Below are 18083 nucleotides of genomic sequence, written 5' to 3'. Positions count from 1 at the left end.
AAAAATCAAATGTTTAGTTCAAAATAAAATATATTTAGCTGTTAAAAATTCATGTTTTGAATTACATACATACATAAGAAATTTAAGGTTTAGTAGCCACTGCATATTCGCCTGAGGCGGCTGCCACTCAACGTGGCAGTGGTAAAAATCACTTCTAGTGGAACATTATTTTGCAAACATTTAAAAAGAAAATCCAATTATTTTCTTAAAAAGCAAATTGCCTATATGTCGTTTCAAAGAACTGATCTCTATTTTGGGACAAAAAAATACCGCGCACTTAGAACATAAACCTTTATCCTTTGAAACCTTCAGTATAGTGCTGCTATCTATTGTTTTAAATTGCATCTAAATTAAATTTTCTCGCCGAGATGATCCGGGTTTGACAAAGAGATTAAACCGAAATAAACTTCTCGTGATATACATTTGGCTATAACAATACGATGCACTTCGAAAACACTCCGGCATGACAGTAAAAAGGTTTTAGAAAGAGCTTTGAAGTATATTTGTTTACAATCTGCATGGTATGTTTATTGAAAATAATAAAATGCACATGTGCATTTAAAAAAAAAACTATTAAATTATTTACAGCATGTTTTAACTGCGTATCATACGCCATTCCTTTTTTTTTTTTTTTTTGGCATTTAACATATTATAGAAATTTTGCAATTGTTTCAAAAAATGCTCTGATTTGTAGCCATGATCACTGACATCATTAAGCAAAATAATTTTTAAAACATATACACAAATTGTTAGGAGTTTTTTTAATTGCATTTGAAATTTAGAAAAAATTCAGAGTTTTCTAAAGCAAATTATAGATAACCCCACCCCGTCAGCGTGCATATTTTTTTTTTTTTTTTTTTTGAGTGACATTTTCCACCATTTTGTTTAACTGTTTTATACAATCCAAAATGCAACGGAAGCTACTTCATTCAGACATGTATATTGTTAAAATTGTATGCTACAGTAATTATTAGTTCTTAACCATAATTTATTATTGATTAAAATGAAAGTAGTTTTTGAGCAGGTGTTTTTCAAATACCTCAGCAGCTATTCTAGTATGTAAAAAAAAGCTCTTTTTGAGACAATTACCGTCCCAAAAACGAGTTTTCTGTGCAATGCTTCTTTGTAGTATATTAGAATTTTTTTATACAAAAATATATTGCAAGAAATATCATTTTGCCAATATTCAATAAATAATTTCTTCACTAATCTATTGTACTTAATTACTTGTTTTGACAAAAATAAATAAGTTTTTTGCTTTAGTAAAATTTATACTTTATTATATTCAAAGTTCTCGAGGTCTTTTTTTTAAAAACATGTAATTCACAAAATACAATACACTTTCTTTAAAAAATTAATAAATTCGTCACTAATTCATTAACTTCCTGAAACTGGGTTTTAAGTGATGGCAGAAATTGCGATTTTCTACTTAGAAATGTGTAACTTTGAAAAGAGTAATTTCATACTTTCAAAAAATTCAATTTATTAAAGTTAATTTTTTTTGTTTCGGCATATTGTAGGATATTTTTATAATGCGTTTTTTTTAAATCTGAGTCTCAAAGTCCACAAAATTCAAATAATAAAATATTTATAGGTCATTTAACTCTCTAAAAAGTTTCTTGATTCGATTTCATACCTGTGTTATAAATTTTCTTTGTAATTTAAAGCTTCGACTCGAGGTTAACTCCAGTTATATTTTTTCATTTATATTTTGTTGCGTCATAAAATTGTACCAAATGTTGTCCAATATATTGGACGTTTCAGGAAGTTAAAAGCGTCTAAAGAATGACATTTTATTCAATTCTTAAAATAATAACAATAACAAAAAATTTCGCATCCATTTACTGACAATTTTTTTTTCTCAAACAAACAAGCATCATGTTTTCATGTTCTCTATAATACAGTAACAATTGCTTTAAATAAAAATACACTTTGAAGTTTGAGCTTCTATTAAAACATAAATGGTTACCTTTTATTTTAATTAGCTGCCCTGTCATAGTACATTGTAAAAAATTGTGCATAGAGCGGTAAAATTTGTATTTCGACGCTCGCTGTTTTTTAAACACGTGTGATGTTTACGAGTACGTTTCGAAAAAATACTTCGACCTTTCATAATAATTATTCAGTTGATTACTTTATATGTATACTATGTTTTTCCAACATATGTGGTGCTGACGAGTATGCTTTCTGAAAAATATACTCAATTGACTATTGATCGTAAACACAAATTTTATATGTGTGTAATACTAGTTTTCCAACACATGGGGGCGAAGTTTACGAGTACGTTTCCTAAAATATACTTTGATGACCATTAATGGGATGCACACAGAGCCTAACTAAGACATGGGCATACGGGGCAGTTGCCCCGACCCACACAGAGGGGGCCCCTAAATCGAATAGAGAGTTTTTAAACAAAATATCAGTAAAGTGGAAAATCTGTCAGTTTTATGTTAGCTTCTTCATTAATCTATCGTATGAATACAAAATATCTATTTTTCATAAATCCATGGCTTTCTAAAGCGGAAATAAGCAAAGTTTTCGCAATTACGATGGACAGATTTGGCCAATCAAAAGCCTGTATTTTTAAATTTCGCAAAATGCGATATGTTTACAAAAATACTGTCTTCTGATTGGTTTAATTGAGCTAGCGTAATTGCGAAAATTTCGCCGAATTTCGCCCTGATGTCAGCAAGGATATGAATTTTTCAAAGATAGATGGCAAAGTTAACTATCATTTTAGAAACTGCCTTCGCATGATGGACATAGAGTTGTCAGAAAATCAATAAAATGCACTGAACAATATTTCGTCTGACGATCAGAGTTGGGGGGGGGGGACTTGATGGCTATTTTAGGTTCGAGTAAATTTTCTTGTTATGTATGTATAGTGAGGTGAAATACCTCCACAGAGTTCGTTTCTTCATTACTGAAGTAGTGGATGGAGCATAGGGGGTCCCCAAAGAAGTTTTTGCCCCGGGCCCTGGATACACAATATTCAGTTGATTATACACGCTGTGTTTTTTCTAACGTATTTGATGTTTACGACTACGTTTTCTAAAATTTGTTTTGATGAAGTTAATCGGATACACAAATAATTATCCAGTTAATTACTTTGTATTTACGCTATGTTTTTCTAACACATGTAATGTTTTCGAATACACTTTCTAAAAAATTCTTTGATGACCATTAATTGAATACACAAATAATTATTCTGTTAATTATCTTATATTTACGCTTTGTTTTTCCTACGCATGTGATGTTTACAAGTACGCTTTTTAAATACTGCTTTGATGACCGTTAATTGAATACACAAATAATTATTCAATACTTTGTATAAACGCTATAGTTTTCCAACACATATATGTGATGCTTACAAGTACGCTTTCTAGAAAAATGCTCAAATGACCATTAATTGGATTCATAAGTGATTATTCATTTGATTCTTTTATATTTCTGTCGAAAAATATTCGTTTTTTGAAAAGATATCATTTAGGGATTTGTTTATTTATAAAAAATTATTGAAGGGTAATTTTTGTTATCCTTTTTGAGGTTAAACTTGGCATCATTAGAAGACCGCCTTTACGAGCCCTGGATAGATAAGACTTTTGTACAATTTGGCAAAAAAAGAAGAAAAAAAAAAAAGAAAAAAGAACATTGCGAAATTTTCAAATTATTTCAAGAAAATTAGTAAGTTTTTTGCTGAATAAAAACAATTTTTCGCTAAAATTGTCTACTTCATTGTTTTATTGGTTAAATATCAAATAGCAATAATATATTAAATATTTACACTGAGAAGAAAAGTGGTCAAAACAATCAGAATATGGTAACATTTACCGTGTTTCTAGCAATGACATTTTCTGGTAAATATAACAATACAATATGGTTATTGTCATGCTGTTTTAGTAGTAATATGATAAAATTTGGTAATTTTAACCAAACGTTAGTAATTTTAACAGTTCTAGTATAGTTTGAAATGACGCCGAAATGTTCAGTTTGATAACCTCTATTTCATCCAGTAAACACTGGTAAACTTTGTTTAACGTCTATTTAATTATTTTTATTTTCTTGTGTAAGTTGTAAGTTTACATCTACCATCATTTAAAACCATAAAAAATGTGCATTCGTTAATGTACAAAATCCTAGACAAGGCTAAACTAAATGAGTAGCTCAACTGTTAGGCATCAGGTCTGTCCCAACATCCTAAATCGGAAGCGTAGGGATAGCGGATCTGAATCCCATCCTAACCCAGGATACATCGATTTATCTATATTTATTGTAACTTATTCAGACATGCGCAAGTTTGTGTGGTCATTACAAAGCTCGGCCTATATGCCCTAGTCAAACCGAAATACAGATAACACAAGATAGAGAAAGACAGCCCAAACATATATCCTGAGACACGGTAGGATTCGAACCCGCTATCTCTATTTCATAATAGACACAATTTTGTAATGTCTTTCTCTAATTTCTTCAACTTGACAAGGTCCCGTAGTGGACTGATCGTTAAGACACGGTTCCCAGCAGATCACCGAAGTCAAGCATCACTGGCTACGGTCGGTGTGCGGGTGGGTGACCACTTGGATCAGCCTGCGTAGGGACCGAGGGTGTGCTGTATTGGTCCTCGTTAAACTGTTCTACCGTAAAGTGCTCGACTTCGCGTGCAGGTCGTCGGGTTACCGAAGCGGGGGTGCCATCCCCTCTGCAGAGGATCAAAATTGTGATGGCATGTCTTCGGATCATCCTCAAGGGTGCTTCCCAGACTGTCGCCAATAGCCCATTGCGCAGCTCTAGTGCGACGTAAATGAACAACAACAACAACAACATCAACTTGACAAGGGCTTAACCATATTTTGTAAAAATTAAACATGCATATGTAAATGTAACAATAAATTTAAAAAAAAGGAATCTGGGAATAGTAATGATTTTTTTTGTTGCTTTTTTTACAACTACCTTGTCTTATAGCCAAACGCTAATTAAAATGGAGGTAGCGGGTTCGAAAATTTTAAAGTCTATCAAAGCCCAACCATGAATGTACAAGAGTAAATCAATAGATATGGTTTAAATAATACAGGAATCTTGTGTTTATTGCAAAGAATAGCTTATCTCTAGCCAAATTACAGAACCGATGGCACAAACAAAAGACAAAAGCAATACAAAAACATTGAACCTCTATGCTTCAGAGCGTTAGGCGAAAGGATAACTCTCCCTAGCAATGGTGGCCGTTAAGTATATGTTTGATTTATTTGCACCTCGCTTTGCAGTAGTATTATTCCGCTATCCACTTTGAAGAGTAGATGCAGGGAGTTCGGATCACGCTATAACACTGAATATATATTCCTGCTGTTTTTCATAAAGTTATACTATCAGGTTTTTAAACTGAAAACAGTTATAAAGCAGTTCTTGTATTTAAAAGAAACTCACATATGTCTGTAAATAAAAAAATAAATCCCACTATCCCGTAAAAGATGTATAAAACGGTCATCAAAGTTTGATATATCTGAGTTTAGTATTTTTAAAAGCACTTTAATTAAACATTTGTAGCCATCATTCATGTTTCTTTACCCCCTTGTTAGAATTTAGAAATTATATTAGAAAAAGAAATAATTAACAATCATCTAACTCACCATTTAAATAAATTAATCATTTAAATAAACTGCCATTTTAAATAAACTATAGAAGTGTAAACAGATTATTACCATTCTATTTGGTAAAAGGCACAGACGTCAAAAGGTCAAAATTACCAATTAAATGGTAAAATAGGAACAGTGGTCTAAGGAACAGTTTGGTAATTTTTACGCGATACTTTTAAGCATGGCATAAAAATCATTTAGTTGGTTAATATGCGTGTGAATGTTGTTGTTGTTGTAGTTCATTTACGTCGCACAATGGGCTATTGGCGACGGTCTGGGAAACATCTCTGAGGATGATCCGAAGACATGCCATCACAATTTTGATCCTCTGCAGAGGGGATGGCACCCCTGCTTCGGTAGCCCGACGACTTGCACGTGAAGTCGAGCACTTTACGGTAGAACAGTTTAACGAGGACCAATACCGCACACCCTCGGTCCCAACGCAGACTGATCCAAGTGGTCACCCACCCGCACACTGACCGCAGCCAGTGATGCTTGACTTCGGTGATCTGCTGGGAACCGTGTTTTTAACGATGAGTCCACTGCGGGACTGCGTGTGAATGAATTTTTAAATTAGTTTGAAATTATATGAATATTGCATGGAAAATAGAAAATTATGGTTAGAAAAATGGTTAGGTTAGATACTAATGGTTGCAGAAATAGATACCAATTAACTGATTATTTATTAAGTTACTGTTTCTAGACATCATTTGACTGGTGATACACATTTAATGTTAGGTAAATAAACATTTGAGGAGGACCATATTTACTTTTGATATAATTTTCAGTTATGTTTAGAACTTCACATTTATCAACCTTATATAAATGTTTAATATATGTAAACCAATATCCTATCTCTATTTTCAAGTATTTAAGATTTATTGATGAAATTTTCAGAACTTAGACTTAAATGTATCAGTGTCTAAAGTATAAAAAAATCATATTTTCATCACATCTGAGAACAAAATTTACGTTTGTGGCGTCCACTTTCCATCGAGCTAGATCACTCAAGTTTTTATATGACTGAATGATAATCGAAGTATTATCGTTTCCGGACCGAATCAAGCAAATTTGAATGATGAATTACTGTCAATCGAAATTTCGACTTATTTCCGCCTAATTAGAGTGCCTAAATTTCCACAAGAACTCTGTTCCTGATGATAATACAGAGAGTTAGAAGCGTTTTCAAAAAGCGGTAAGTGAATTTTAGCTCCGTTTTATTTCCATCGTTACTTCAGTCGCTTTTCGATATAAACTAAAACTTAAGAACTCAAAAGAAAAGTAAATAATATAAATAAAAAAGTGCGTTTTTTTAAGTGGATTTATGTAGACTAAAGAAAATAACTCTATTTTTTCTACACCTAAAACATAAGATATGTGGCGCACAACTTTTGTAATAAACAGCAAAAATTCCCCAAACGTCTTTCTACGTTTTTCATTTTAGGTGTGACAAAAATGGATCTATATTCAATTCTTTGATCTATTTGCAAAATGCAGTTTTCAAAATTATTTCCTTCTCTCATCACTTATTTCTTTTTGTTAAATAATTTAAAATTCAACGGAAATTTTTCGTGCTAATTCAAAAAACCAAGAATGCATCTTACCCCTATCGTTATTTTGACCATTTTCGGATATTAACAAATTGACAAACACTAATTTAAAAGAAAAAGAAAAAAAAAGAATAAATTAAAAACATTGTTTTTGAAATAGACCTAAAAGGAGAAAATAATTCTATTTTTGTCACACCTAAAACGTAGAATAGTACATGGCATATAATTTTATTGTTATAAGCCTTGTTTATTACGAAAATAAAGTGTTATGTGGCTTCACATTTTTCCTTTTAGATATTTTTCCTTTTATGTGGATTCGCATCTTTTAGACATTTTTCCCTTTATGTGGATTCACATTTTTTCCCTCCGTGATTTGTTCTACTTGCAAAATGTCTAAAAAGGTAATTAAAAGCATTTCATTTTTACCTTACTGGTGATGATATATTTCTGGTAAAAAGAAAAAACATAATTCTGGTAATAAGCCTAAACCATTCATTTGCTAATTTTTCCATTCGTAACGGTTTACAGGAAATTCCGGTTTTCAAAATTATAGTTCTTGAATTTAGTAAAAATACAGAACTGAAAAGTAAATTTAACAGAGTAAATGGTTTTTAAGCAGTCTTGCTTTTGGTCGGATTTGATTTCATACATAGAAATCAATTAATTATAGAGTGGTGTCGCGTCAATTCATCTTGCGCAATTCATCGGTGTGACAGTTAGTGGTGGGCTCAATTTGTCGTGAAAACAATTTGCGTGAGCATAATTCGTTGCTGTGACAATTCATCGTGAGCACAAATCGTCGCAAGTACAATACCTCGCGCGCACAATTCTTCGTAGCGGCAATTCGTCGCGATAACAATATCTTGCGATTTCAATGAAATGCATCTATTTACGAAGACAAAACTCTTGATTCGTCTACAAGAGTTAACTGAATATTTAATTTTTGCGTAAGTAAACATTTAAAACTTTTTGAAACAAAATGTAAAACTGAATATTTAAGATATTTTTTGCTACTAATATCTGATTTTTACACCCTACATTTTCAGAGGAAGATTTTAAACTGAGCTAATTATGCGCTGTGGTCGGTAGATAAATTATAAGCATACAGTAAGGAGAAAAAGCATACAGTAAAAATTCCATATAGCGAGTGCAGCATATTACGATAAATCTACTATTTTGATGAATTTCCAATTCGCCGTCAAAATCCTAACACTAAAGATACAAAAATTGTAGGTTTATAATGATTACTAAGGCCCGGATTTTGATGACATTTGCATTTTTTTGCATTTTTTGCATTTTTGGACATTTGTCTTTTAGAGCATTTTTTTAGATTTATAGGGCATTTTTCTTTAAATTTTGGGGTGTATTTTGCATTTTAATGCATTTTTTAAAGTTTTTTGTTAATTTTTTCCTTTTTTTTAATATTATTTTTTATCAATTTTCCTTATTACACTGGCTTCCAAACAATGATGAAAATCTATAGGATATTAACAGGTGAAGCAGAATCTTTTCCAATTGAAGAAGAATTGTCAGTAAGTGAGACCGTCTTTTTCAAGTACACACCTATAACATCAGTAGACGTTTAAAGAAGCTTTTGCAGGAATGAAAGTTTACTTTCAGACAAGAGACGCTCGTTTACATTTCAAATTATCAAAAAGCATTTAATAATCCGACGTAATTCTGATATTTAGTAATATTATGAGATGGAAGTTGTTATATCCATTATAGTTTCGATACAAAATAAAAATATTTTGGTGTCAATATATTTTTTTTTGTTGTTATTTTAGGATGTAAAACATATTTTTCAAACTTTAATGAACGTAGAACAAGTATTGCATTGCTTTATATTTTTTAAATGACTCATAATAATTTTAAAGAGCAAAACATTTTTTTAATTCAATATTTTTACCTTATTTAAGGCATTTTTTGTGCAATTTTCGCATTTTTCAGGGCATTTTTTGCCCTTTTTAAGGGCATTTTTTGCACTTTTTAAGGGCATTTTTTTTGCATTTTTTAAGGGCATTTTTTGCACTTTTTAAGGGCATTAGTTGAGATTTTTTAGGTCATCAAAATCCGGGCTCTAATGATTACTAAACATCCGCTATAACTACATAATTTTTTAAATACATTTTCCTGCTGTTTAAGCATGCAATATCATACTAAAAAAGTTTAAAAGGAAGGCATTTTTACTTATTTCTGGTATCAATACAGAGAAGTGTAATACATGGTTTCGTTTTTATAATATTAGCCCCTTATTTCTATAAAACAATGCGTGTGCGACCACTGGGTAAGTCACTAAAGAAAAATTCGACTAAAGAAAAATTCTACTGCCATTTTTGAAATTTCCTCTATGAATTTCAAACGAAGGCACCTTTCGTTGACCACATCCCTAAACTACAACTCACAATTAAAATTATCATACACTGTAATCAAAGACGTTAGAAGGTATTACATTTTATTTTTTTATCTTTGCGAAAAAACTCTATATTTTGAAAAGTACAACAATTCAGTCTACTATCTGCAGACAAAAACAGTCGATTCTGGATAAAAATTTTAAATCAAAATAGTTGATTAATGTAAAAGAAAAAGAGGTTCGTTAAAACGGAATTTTCCCGCACATTCTGTAGAGAAACACATCTATTTTTTAGGACGAATTCATATTTTTTGAGTACTCACAGAAATCTGGTCCAAATAGTTTTAACTAGGAAAAGAGCACTCGAGCTTCTTTCTGTTAATTTCACTTTTTGCGTATAGGTGATTTTCGAATTTCAGGAATTTTGAAATCTGAAAAAATTTTAAAAACTAGATAAAAATTTAACATTTTTTGCGATTAACATTGGTTTTGGTATATGCTTTGTACCTTTCTTAATATTTAGCATCAAGATAGAATTAAAATTTAAACCTGTGGGGGTCTTAGAAGTCATCATTAAATTAAAAAATGTCAAGTCTATTGCCGAAAAAAAAATTAAATTTTGTATAACATTTCAATTTTTTGAACAAGTAAACCAATTTTCGAATAGATAATTAGTCTAAAATTATGTTAATATTATTGTAAGAAATACCGATCAATGGCCCTTTATCTTAAAAGAACACAAGTGTAGAAAATACCGCGCAAGTTTTTACCAAACAATGTCCCTCACATCCTGCTAAGTATTATAAATAATACAAGGTGATTACTAAAATTCTGCTCCTTTCTTATTAAAGGAAACAAAATAATGTATGAACTTCCTTGTTACCAAGGTAATACTTTGTACTAATACTAATAAATCATTATCATACCAACTAAATTCATATTTTATTCTTTGCCAATTTGTCATTGCTCATAATGTCTTAGCATTATGGAAAATGTTTAATCAATTCAGACTTCATCGATTTTCGGCATTGTATACAATGTAGGAGTTTTTACTTTGCTGAAAATCATCATTATTATTGCGGTGTTTAGTTCATAATAAATGTGGCATTTTAAAATAATTTATTTATGCATTTAAGTTGTATTATTGTTTAAAATAAAGTCAAGTCTGTTTTTTTTTAACAGGTAACAGACAAATGGTCAATTTTGTATATGTATTCATATTTTATTTATTTATGTTTCCTTTAAGACTTTTTACAGCTACGTGTATACTTCTTAGGCTAAATATATGATGGCTCAAATATGGCTCATAGACTTCCTTTACTATAACTAGTAGTCAAAAAAGCTTCACTAATTAATTTCAAAAAATTGGTATCAGACCGGATAACATAAAAACCTTTTGAAGACCCAAAAATCAACTCAAGATTAACTTTTAACTGAAGATTGCTTTTGAAAATGATTATTCCTACATATTGAATAAGGAAAGCAATATTAAAAAGTGGTAGTGACTGAAACATTTATATTACAAATAGATTATCTTTGGTAACAGACAAACATTCCTCCTGGACTAAGTCCTGATCGTTAAGATACGGTTCCCAGCAGATCACCGAAGTCAAGCATCACTGGCTACAGTCAGTGTGCGGGTGGGTGACCACTTGGATCAGTCTGCGTAGGGACCGAGGGTGTGCGGTATTGGTCCTCGTTAAACTGTGCTACCGTAAAGTGCTCGACTTCGGGAGCAGGTCGTCGGGCTACCGAAGCGGGGGTGCCATCCCCTCCGCAGAGGATCAAAATTGTGATGGCATGTCTTCGGATCATCCTCCGGGATGTTTCCCAAACCGTTACCAATAGCCCATTGTGCAGCTCTAGTGCGACGTAAATTAACAACAACAACAACATCCTCCTGGACTACACGAAATAATTAATATTCCAAAACAATTCCAGAAAATTTCAAAACAATTCCAAGATATCTTCTAAAATTATTATAAAATGAAATTTTTAAGTAATATTTTAAAGTTATTTTAGAGATTGGAAATTAGTTTTTGTCATAGGCCATTAAAGCAAGAAGTACGCTTGTTCTTATTTTCCAGTGGCGCCATCTATGATCAAGAATTCGACTTTTGCCACACCCATACGTCACAACCGTTTATACTGCGCATCCATTCATACATCCATTCAGATTTGATCAGGATATTGATCATAATATTAGAGATAGGAGGAATTTGATCATGATATTAGAGATACAACAACATCTCTAATATCATGATCAAATTCCTCCCCTCTACGCATCGCCTCAGCATCTTAAATATTTTCAACTATTGTTTAAACATGCACTACTTTTCCCAGTGCTGGAAGAAATCGAACGTCATCCTTTTCTCAAAACCGGGAAAAGACTCAGTTATCCCCAGTAATTATAGACCGATAAGTCTCCCTTCATCACTCTAAGCTTTTTTTTAAAAAATCATACAGAAAAGACTTTTCGAACACGCTGATTTCCCTCCGGACCAGCAATTTGGCTTCTGCAAAACCTTTCAACTGTCAAACAATTGGTAAGAATCACTGAGTTTGCAGCTAAAGGACTATTCAAAAATGAGACTATTGGCATGCTCATGTTAGATACAGCAAAAGTCTTCGAAAGGATTTGGTATAAAAGCCTTATCTACAAATTCCATCAATTTCCTATTCCTCATGATATCATCCTAATCACCGACCCACATGTTAGAGACCGGTCTTTCAGAATTAAGCTTAATCAAGATTTTTCCAACTATAAGCCTATTAAGGCGGGAGTACCTCAGAGGAGAATTCTCGGCACTCTCCTTTATATATAATTTACACAGCAGACTTTCCACATAATTTTGAAAACGAAAATGAGATTATTGCCTTCTACGCAGACTACACTTCTCTCAAGATCCACCAGGTCCATCCACACCATCACCCTACTGCAACGTAGTATTAAAGATATAGAAGATTGGTGCTGTAAATGAAGCACAGAAATCCAATCTTTTAATTATTCGCAATAAGAAGATAAATAAACACATCAACAATAACCTCATGATCTTTAACCAAGCCGTACCAATCGTCAAAAATGCAAACTATCTCGGACTAACTATTATTAATAAACTCAACTGAAAGGAACACATCTATTCTTAAAGCGTTTGGGGCGTTTTTTAAAACCTATTCTAAACCAATATTCCTATCTCAATATTAAAAATAAAAGATTAATCTACCTTCAATGCATCAGACCAGTTTTAACCTCACCTGTCTTCACCACAATACCTGACTCTCTCAAAAATCCACTGTAGAAGTCGAAATCATTCTATAAATGTTCGGGGATGCTATTAGTAATAACACTATTGAAAGAGAACTCAAAACTGAACATTAAATTCTTCAACGATGCTAAAAATAATCCAGCTGACAACTTCAATTTCATTTTTAATATTGATCTCCTAAACCATTGGTTCTCAACGGGGGTGCTATCGCCCCCTAGGGGCGGTGATCTTGTTTTGGGCAGTATGGGGGCGTTGGGCATGTTTTGGGCGGTAGGGGGGCGATGATATTGTTTTGTCATACAAATTTAATTTTATAACTTACAAATAAAATTATTAAATTAAAATTTATTTAATAACTAAAATTAATATTAAGGAAAAAAAGATTTATATAATAAAATTTATATAATAAATAATATTAATAAATAAAGACTATCCGATACACCATTTGTACCAGCAATAAAACGAACTTATACACAATTGAAAATTATTATAATAAATAAAGATTATCCGATACACTATTTGTACCAGCAATAAAACGAACTTATACACCTATTCTCTGATCCGAACTAGCTCAGCGCATGAGTCAGTAGGTTTAGCCTCTGACTCACTCAAGCCATATGGTGGAAACTAAAGTGCATGCGTTTACAATATGAATTTTTGATTTGACCCCTGATTCCTATAATGGTTTTTCGTTAGCTTCCTTACGGTTTTTTCCCCAGTTTCGATTAGATCTCATAGTTTATTTGGCCAGGTAAATGCGAGAATTAGTTCTTTATCGTAAATTATTTATTAATTTTAAGAAATAGTTGATTTTCTTTCATCGAGTGCCACGCACTTGAAGTAGGGATTTGTTCAATCACTGTTGAACTCTCAACTATAGCTCGTTCACCAGGAGTTGGCACTTGGCTCCGCCTTCATCACGTGGTATGCGACGATACTATTTCGCTATTTTTGGGAGAAGGTTGTGAGCAATCCTGAACAATCTTGCTATTTGGCGATCGTTTAGCAAAAATATTTATTTCGCAAGCTTTATGTGCATTTTTTTAACAATAAATATTTCATAAATTTGATGATATTTTGCACCATTTTTTATGATATTTCTTTCTTTTGAGTGAATACTTTTTCCTTTATGAGTCATTTCGCTGGGAGTACAGCAGTTTTTAAATTTAAACTATATTTAATTAGCTAGTGTAACAAAATGTATAATAGTAGATGATAAAGCAAAGTAAGTGACTGAAAAAGAATTCACTTTTCGTGTTTGGCGCAAATTAAGGGTTGTCTCAATTTCAACAACGGAGATGTTTCTCTTCTAACTCCCGCGCTGAAATGAACTCTGCGTCCCAGGAGGTGGAGCCAAGTCTCAACTTCTGGTGAATGAACTATACCCATGTGTTTATTCGGTAATAAAGTTTTATTAAGTAAACATTCGTTAATGAGGTAATGAATGCGTCTAATGAGGTAATGAAATCTTACCGTTAGCAGGAGCATTTGCAAAAAACTCATCCTGACAAACAAAATGAAGATTTTTCATTTTTCCCGAACATCTTTTTTCACGTTTCTAAAGGCACCTACGGTCTCTGGGTTACTAGCAACCTCATCACAAAAATGCGACGATGGTTTGATAGCTCAATTGGTCTAGGAGAGCTCATAACATTAGGGCAGAGTTGATATTGCCGGTTGACAAGGAAGTTTTAGAAGCAGTTTTACACCATCCAGCCGCATCCAATGTAATAAAAAAATATCCCATAAGCAACGATACAGTGCGGCGACGAAATGTTGAGATGGCTGAAGACGTTGAAATTTCTTTATACAAACTTTTGATATCCAATAAATTTTCCCTTCAAGTTGAGGAATCAACCTTGCCAGATAATGTAGGCTTTACTATAGGCATAGGTCCGGTTTGTAAAGGTGGGAAAAATTATTCAAGGGATGCTTTTTGCAAGAAGCTTGATTATAGATATCAAAGGTAAATCTAATTTTAATACTGTTAAAGATTATTTTAAAGAGAAAAACATTCCTCTTGCGAATAATATGTATATTGCTACTGATAGGCTCCTGCAATGGTGGGTCGACATCGCCCTTTTGGAAAGGGTGGTACCAGATATTCTAGCTGTTCGCTGCGTGACTCACAGACAGCATTTAGTAGGAAAAAATATCAGCGACCGTTTGCGTCAGTCATTGCAATATGCCATATCTGCTGTAAACAAAATTCACAGTAATGCTCTCTACGATTGATTATTCAGACAGCTGTGTAAAAAAAAACAAAAAAACAATGAGGATTTCAATCGCTTGCTACTATACACCGAGATTCGCTGACTTTCCAAAAGCTTCTGTCTTAATAGGTATTGGAATATTTTCGACTCTGTGCTTGAGTTCCTCGAAAACAGAGATGTAGCTCTGAGAGGCAGATTGCTAGAATTTAAGAAAGACTTTGACTGATTTATCAGCAAAATTTAATGGCGTTAATTTACAACTTTAAGGCGACGAGCTCAATTTGATTCCTACAAAATCAGTTATTTCTGCCTTTCTAAAAAAACTCATTTTGTGGAACTGGAATTTTGGTTGGAATGAGTTCAGCCAAGCAGGAGAAATTCGCTCTGATGATGCACAAGAATATTGTCAACACCTTGACTCTTTTCACATGGACTTTTTCTGATCGTTTTAGAGATGTTTTGTTCCCTGGAAGTCCCTCAATGAGTTTATGGGTTCTGAACCCTTGAGTGAATATTGAAATAGCAGAGGTTCAGATTTACGAGGAATTGGTCGAACTTTTAACTAATGAAATGGTGATCGTCTCGCAGAATTTTTGCTTAAAGGTAACATCAGTCGTCTCTATCTTGAACTATAGAATATCCTTAAAATTTTTTTAATTGCCTTCCTGTCCTTCTAACTTGTCGAAAGTGGATTCAATGCTGTTACAGATCTTGTCACAAAAAGGAGAAATTGACTCGAAATTGTGCAACGAGGTGATTTGCATCTTCTCTCACTAAAAGTATTGAACCGATCGTAAAGAAATTGGTTCTGAACCATTAAGTACAATCATCACACTATCATAGTTACTTGAATATTTCGTTGATACTACTTTTTAGGGTAAAAAAAATTTTTTTGGTGCTTTTTTAATAATCTAATTAAGAATAAATTATTCTTTTTAAGCATTGGTTTCTTTGTTGTATTTTTTCTTTTCATTAAACGTATTTATTTTGATCATAACAAATAGACTGCGATTTCCTGCCGGGGGAAATTTATTGAGTTGATGTACACATCATTTTTTTTAAAAAAAAAAAAACAACCAAATTTAAAGCGTAAAAAAATTGCATAAAAATGTTGCCTCTTATAATTCAGCACACCTCCCTACGTTTCCATACTCTAAGTAACTGGATTTTAACAAAGGGGGGCGTTGAAATGTTTTTTTGCTCCTTAAGGGGGCGGCAACGTTAAAAAGGTTGAGAATCTATGTCCTAAACGATAATATCAGCTATAGCCTAGTAACTGCCTTTTTGATGCCTGCCTCTCCAAATACTACACCATCTCATACTAGCTATTTTTATCCTCATATATCACCTCCTTATAAGACTTCGTTGAAGGTGTAGACATCCTCGGGGGAGAAGGGTCCACATGATAGACACAGCATCCGCTACCTTATGTTAGCATCATCTTAAGACCAGCTTTCAATCCTGCATCCTCGATTAGCCCGCATCTTAATCTTAACTTTAACGCTCTGTATATTCTTTTACTTTTTAATCAGACTCTCGTTTTATCCTTTTATGTAGCCCGATTTGTATATATTTTTTACTTTTCGCTTTTCATTTTAATTGTATTACTCACTATCGTTGACTTGTTTCTGTAAAATAGCCCGTCGATTGATTCTTTTATTATTTACTCGGATTTCTTACCTCATTCTTTTATTGTATCTCATTATTACCTTAGCCCATTGGATGCTTTTAATCATGACACTCGTAGGTGGTCTATAGACCTTTACGATTATGCTCGAGCACGCTTCTCCTCCTCTTTTTTTCTTTCAACTTATCTCAATTTGGCTCGCCTTTATTCACCGTCCCTTAATTCCGACGAATCGGTTTATTGCCGACACCGAGATGTTGTAATCTTCGTAATCGTGCCATTTATTAATCCACTGATCGTAATTTTGACCTGAACAAACGAATCTCCAATTCAATACTCCGAGATGCATACTTTCCATGGGAACAAGGAGGACTTGGTGACCCAACAGATTTAGCGTGCACTTGTCACCATTTACTACACGGGGAGCCTTCGGCCGACTGGATTCGAACACCCGCTCTCCCGAACTTGAGTCCCTCGCCCTGCCAACCTACAATCCTGGCCCCATTGGAAATTAGTAAAATATACAGAAATAAATTTGACTGTCATTTTAGCGAGCCGATTTTCTAAGATTTCTATTTATTAAAATTTTATATAAAATAAAATATTGAGCAAATTCTTATAATATTATACATAGTAACTCTCAATCGTATTTTTTTTTTTGTGGAAAAAACAAGCATCTAAGCCAGCAGTGCACTAAATTCCAAAATAGTTTTTTGTCGGAGATCGAAAATGCCTCAAATTTGAGACCCACCCGTATATCATTATATCTCTATATCTATTTTAACAAATCAAAAAATATCAGTACAGAATTTTCTTTTAAAAAATCATCTGTTGAAAAGTAATTTATAATAATTAACACTTTCGGCATTTTGAACATTTTTTGAAACATCTTTGATTCGTAAGGAAAAGAAATTTCATTGCAAGAGTTGCTGAACTCCGACTGAATTGACCATGTTATTCTACTCTCTCAAGGAGACCATAACTGGGAGCTCATAAAGATATGAGGCAAACAAGAAAATGTTCTGGAAAAGACTGTCAGACACAGGTTTGAAAAAGATTATTCTTTCATTACTCAAATCTTTTTTTAAATAAATCCGGAAAGACTAATTTCTATATATTTTTTGAAATTTTTATCACATTGTGAAATTCTTTTATTTTTTACAATTGGTTCACATGGAACAATCAAAAATTGCTTGTTAGATTTTAAACACTTTTTATTTATTTTCAAAATTTAAAACAGTATTTTACTCTCATTTATAAACTATTACGTAATTTTCATTAAATTACTTAAACCTAGCTGTTGCAGTGTCACACAAAAAAATAAAATAGTGGTAGATGAATTATAATAACCGATTTTCGGTTTAAAGGAAAATTTTTTAATAACTTTTGCACGGGCCCAGGATAACCTGGTAGGTAGGACACTGGGCCCATGTTCAAGTGGTTTTGG

The 18083-nt window shown here is 32.7% G+C and overlaps 1 protein-coding gene across 2 annotated transcripts in view; it reads left to right on the top strand.

The window, feature by feature from the left end:
* The first annotated feature begins 6680 nt into the window (after positions 1–6680).
* Positions 6681–18083, top strand: part of LOC107446262 (A-type potassium channel modulatory protein KCNIP1) — a 90054-nt gene continuing 78651 nt past the window's right edge. Inside the window, exon 1 of one of the 2 annotated variants that reach the window (XM_087154910.1) lies at positions 6681–6822. The gene's annotated coding sequence lies outside the window, so the exon portion shown is untranslated. Of the gene's footprint in view, positions 6823–7912; positions 8125–18083 lie in introns of those variants that run through there. The other variant, XM_087154911.1, reaches the window with a different exon arrangement.

This window comes from Parasteatoda tepidariorum, chromosome 11 (assembly GCF_982258835.1).
Source record: "Parasteatoda tepidariorum strain Cologne lab strain chromosome 11, Ptep-v5.0, whole genome shotgun sequence".
Taxonomy (NCBI): Eukaryota; Metazoa; Arthropoda; class Arachnida; order Araneae; family Theridiidae; genus Parasteatoda; species Parasteatoda tepidariorum.
Note: the sequence above shows the minus strand (reverse complement) of the source record. Positions and strands in the feature narration are given on the sequence as shown.